This window comes from Eurypyga helias, unplaced genomic scaffold, assembly GCF_000690775.1.
Source record: "Eurypyga helias isolate BGI_N326 unplaced genomic scaffold, ASM69077v1 scaffold13832, whole genome shotgun sequence".
Taxonomy (NCBI): Eukaryota; Metazoa; Chordata; class Aves; order Eurypygiformes; family Eurypygidae; genus Eurypyga; species Eurypyga helias.
In genome coordinates this window covers 12,570-18,051 of record NW_010235366.1, presented here as the reverse complement: position 1 = coordinate 18,051, position 5,482 = coordinate 12,570, and positions in this window count along the sequence as shown.

Here is a 5,482-nt window from a genome sequence, read left to right as displayed (position 1 = left end):
TAGCCGGAGTTAAACCATGACATTAGTGCAGGGAGCAGTAGTCCAAATCAGACTGAATAATAATGATCAAACCATATTAGTCTATTAGTAGAAATTACTTCCCTCCCCAGAAAGATGAAATGGTGTGAAAAGTTTACAGCTGCCCAGAATAGCACTTATCAAGAGTTTAGTTCCTATGGCATGGTAGTAAGGTAGAGGAATGTAGAAAAGAATTTCCAAGTTATCGTGATATGTTCATGTACAAGCTGTTTCTTTGGGTCAGTATGTTCAAATGAGCTGCTGTTACAGACTACTGTCACCTCTTTACACCCATGCCCTGGTATTTGTCAGGAAGCAAGGAATGCAAAACAACCCCGACAGTTGCAGAGGAATTGTCAGACTTTGAGGGGTATCTTTTGGCTTCTTTCTTTTTCTAGCTTCCTTTTTTCAAGTTGAGAGGATTCCTCATTGGGCAGCAGTCAACACTTAGTTTGATGTTGCTATGGAAAACAGATCTGATTATTTTTGTCTGGTGCTTAGGGACGTGATGTTTCTGCACAGAGATTCTTTCTCCCTCCCTTTGCCCTCTGCCATGGTCCAGAAAGGTAGTTTCTCTTCATACAAATCTGTAAGGACAGTCCAGTCTGAGTGTCATCTCAGCATTTTCTCTAAGGCATGATGGTGTCAGACAGGTAGTACTTCAAAAATAAACTGTCATTTGACATTTTAAGTGTACTAGTGTACTTCCATGCTTCTACCAGTGGTACTGATGCAAGTAGACAGCATTGCAAGTGATGTCTCTCAACCTAAAAAGGTATTTTAGTTTTTTTAGAAGGGCACCAGGGAATTTAGAACAGATATCTGAGATGACAAAAATGGAGTTAAAATGTGTTTAGCACAGATTTGTGGGACTATGGCTCTTGGAATATGATGATGAGATAAATCTGTTCCCCATAATCGTAGTGACACAATAGGGAACTTTATGAAAGCTGAGGCCTTTTCAGGATAATTAAATAAGTTAATTTGCAATCTGGAAAAAGCACCAGCTGGAGTGTAATGATTCATTGAAATCTCGAAGTACTGCTCCTTCCATGGATAACAGGTCTGTTTTGGTTGCGGAAAGTTTCTCCCTTTGAAAGCAGATGCTGTCTGTTTTATCAGATGGCATTGCTACAGCTGCTCGAAGCACATACTTGAGGCAAAGGGACCCAAGAAGCATCCTTTTCTTTCCAGGTTTCTGTATAAGGAGTCTGTTCAGAGGCAAACCCAACCCAATTGTCCCAGCAAGACAAAGGGTTTGTTATTATTTTATGAATTCCCTGTGTAGATCAAGTTCTTGATAAGTTGCATAGTGATTTTTAGGAATAAGTCTCATAAAAACAAGCAGGGTTAATAATCTAGTGTAGTTTCATTTCCTTGCTTCTGGGTAACAAAAAGGTAGTTATGGGGAAAACTGTACATGGTAAAAACTAGTTAAGAAGTGTGGCCATGGCAATTAGGATCCTCTTGCCTACAAGTCTACAGTGAGGAGCTAAGGATCAATCAAATCTTTCTCTGGAAATACGGAATTTCAGAATGATTAAGGTTGGAAAGGACCACTGGAGATCATCTTGTCCAACCCCCTTGTCAAGCAGCGTCATGTGGAGCCAGTTGTGCAGGACTGTGTCCAGGCAACTTTGGAGTATCTCTAAGAATGGAGACTCCACAGCCTCTTTGGACAGCTTTAGCCTAACTCAAAATTAGATTTCAGTTACTTTGTTTGTGGATTTCTGGGTATATAAACACAAAAGCCAAACAAACATTTGTACCCTGTTGTAGCCAAGAAAAGGGACACTTTTAGGAATGCACACTCCAGCTGATTTCTTAGGGAGTCCACCCCGTTTCAGCCTTCAGCTCCCCCAGATCATTGCTGTCTGCATTGGCTGATAATGCTTCTCCTAGTGAAGCTTAGTTTGTTTGATGCAAAACATTTTTAATAAGCCATAGTACTTCCAGTTCAGACAGGCAGTCTTCCTAGGTAACATGAATTCACTTAATATCTTGAAACATTCCCTATTTAGCTTAGAACTCAAATTTCAGTCATCTCATTGGGATGATCACTGTTGTAAAGTATATGTTAAATCTTTTGTTGTGAAAGCCGCTTGATGAGCATTGTGACCCTAATCTGTATGTTCATCACCTGCTTATCGATCCTTCCATATCTTTGATGCAAATATTCTTTCTTTGACTTGAACTACAGAAGATCTGTGCTTTCTGCTACAGAAATCCCCTAAAAATGAATATATATCCTCAAAATCCTTCTCAGTTCTTACTGAATTCTAAACGTTTAGATGCTCTTTGTAAGCAAAATCCCTAACAAATTGAAATACGTGCTTCTAAGCCTTCCGAAAAACATTTAAATCCTGGCATTCTCTCATTTAAGAATAATTTCTCAGAAATGAATATACGACTGAGTATTTAAAATTCTCAGATTAATTGTTTAAAGTATGTCAGTGTGAAATACCTTAGCTTTAAACAGGAGAGTTTGCTTCTGCATTTCCATGGGGTTTTTTATAACCAGCTTGGAAAAGTGTGGGATACATGGCTTCTAAAATGTCTTCATTTGGACAATCCTGGAAACATTTATTATTTTAAAATGTTCATATATGTGAGACTATTTCTTTGCTGTGATATAATCAGAAGTTCAGCTTGGTTCCAGATCAGGGCAACAATGGTATGCTAAACACATAGAAGTTCATGAGGGAAGGGAGAGAGATGGTGGGTGGGTTGTGGTGGTTGTCTGGGTTTTTTTGGTTTGGTTTTTTTGTTTGTTTTTGTTTTAACAAGCCAGCTTGGTTAGTAGTGAAAACAGCAGAGTAGAGATAGGATTACACATGAAGAAAAGGTAAAGAAAACAGTTAATATGGGATAGGAATAGGTTTTGAGTATGCATGGGTTTTTTTAAGAAGAGAATAAACTTGATTCATCATTTGTGGAAAGTGTTCTTGTAACAAACCAATCAATGAAGATTAAATGAAGAGTAACAAAGAGTCCTGAAAAACATAGAACAGGAGAAGTAAACACAGTTTAAAAAAAAAAAAAAGCAATTACACACAGATTTTTGTCTCCCTTCTGATGTTACTGACTGAACACCTACTTGGAAAGCAGAATGCAGTATCATCAAAGAGGTTTCAAAGGTTGTCTCATTTTTAATTTTTTTTGAGTGGAACTGAGTCTGTCAATTGTAACTGAGTTTTAAGAGAGCATTACATGTCTAACATCGTTGGTTATGATTTTCAAGTGATAATCCACGTGTGTGCTCACAAAGTGAGAGAATATAATCAATACCTAGTTCTTGAAACTGAAGTAATTTTTTCTTTGCAGAATTCAAATCATCACTTTGTTTCTTACATCTGTCATCTTCAAGACTGTGTTCTGTTCCACAATCCGTGTTAGTGGTGTAACTGCAGGTATATTAAGATTTTTTTCAAAAGACTTGAAGGCTGTTTTACGATTCCACAGCAATTTCATCACTTGAGGCCCCTTCTTGGGTTTTTAAATTTTGAACTACAAATAGCACGTGGCCTTCCTTCTTCAAACACTGTCTAATCTGTGGCAACTGGTAGTGCAGGGGGCTGAGAAAGCATCTTCCATCACCTCTGCTCCTGCTATGTGGGTGTTGAGGATGATGCCTCTTACTCCTCATCGGGCAGGATCAGGAGCTGGGTCATTTCCTTGTCTCTTCACAGCTCTAAGAAGCCTTATGACCCCTACTGCTGGCAACAGGCACTTGAGAAGCAAGAGGTGTTTTCCTGTCCTGTTGAAGCAACTGGCTCTTTCTCCTTCCTTTCTTGTCCCTGAACTGAGTCTTGGTGTCTGTATTAAGGTGGCTGTTCAGAAGTGACAGAATTCATTTGGGAGATGGGATTGCAGATGGAGTTTGCTGTTTGCTAGAGCTCTGCTTCCTCAGGGCTAGCTGAAGACTCCACGCGCTCTAATCATAAGACCTATTGGCATCTCACTCCCCTGATAAAAGCATCTGTGGCCACAGCAGTACGTGCATTTGAGTTCTTACCATACACAGAAGTGCCTACAAACCTTGCTTACATACTGTACACAGTGCACACGTCGTTCCCTTGTCCCTTGGGCTACTGCTGGTTTTCAGGCCAGGTGCTTCCCGTAGTGGTGGATATGTGTAGAGGGATGTCAGTTCTTCAACCTTTGCACTCCAAGGCTGTTCTTGTGACCGTATCTTGCTTTGTTTGGGGAGAACACACACTTCTGATTTTCAGCTCAGGATCTTAATGTAGCAAGGTGCTAAAATCCTAAATAGGAATTAAGGGTTTAAATATTTCCTGAATGTGATGTGACATGTTTAAGGAGGCTGTAAAATTGCTTGTGACCAGATATTTCATTACCTATATAAAGGCATTGTAAAATTTTGTGGTTAGTTTATCATGCACACTAAATTCCTGTATTTCTTGTTCCAGTATATTTATGGTCATATGTTCTTGAAATTACTGTTTAAAGATGATTGTTTGTTAGTGTGAGGCAGGCTTAATGCTGTTCCTTTTTGTATTATTTTTTTATTTTTGTACTTGATAAGCACATGGTGTGAACATCAAGGCTGCTTTCTCATTTAAATAGCAGGTAAGTACAAAATGATTAGTTTACCTTCTTTCAAGAAATAAACAATAAGCTGTTTCTAGATGTTTTGAATGAAATAATGAGTATTTCTTAGAGGGTGATTCATTAATTATTTTTTTAAAGATAACTTTCATCTCCTCACCAAATGACTAGAATATCAATGACTCAACAGTTCTAAAGTATTTTGTTTGATTCATTGAACTGGAAATACGCTGCTATTGGGGGACTTGCTTTAACAGGATTTTCTGGAAGCTCGTAATAGGAGTTTTGCTATGTCAGTGAACAGGAACCTAAGCATAAATGCACCATTGTCTCCTACTGGTAAAACTGTTTCATTGTATATGCTACCTCTTTTACTGGGGACCGTCTTAAGTTTGGTTCCTGTAGATATTTCTGTATTAATCTTTTCTTCCCTTTTTCTTCCCTTTCCTTCTCCTTTCTTTCACCTCTGCTATTGTTTTTTCCTTCAACAAGAGATTCAGTGAAGATACATATGTTTTTTTGCACGTAGTTCTTGCTTTGCTGACACTACATCCTCATGAGCATTTTTCATATTGCCCCATGGGATTAAAAACAGGAATAAAATATCCACATAGTGAAATTCAGAGTAGATGGATTCCCTAGAAGGACTTATTTTCCTTAAACAGCACCAAAACCAACTTTCAGGTTTTTTCTTCCAGAATGCCTTTCACTCAAAACCCTAGGGAGAGAAGACATGAAAGATTGATGCCTGTTTTTGTTAGTCAGACCATGGGAAGTGTGCTTTGCTTCTTTGCCTGCTTTCCTAGTTTAGGTATGCAGTGCATTTGGGAACAGTGTTAATATATAAAATGCTAGGCTGACCTTACAAGCCCTGCTTTTCCTACCTCCTGGAAAT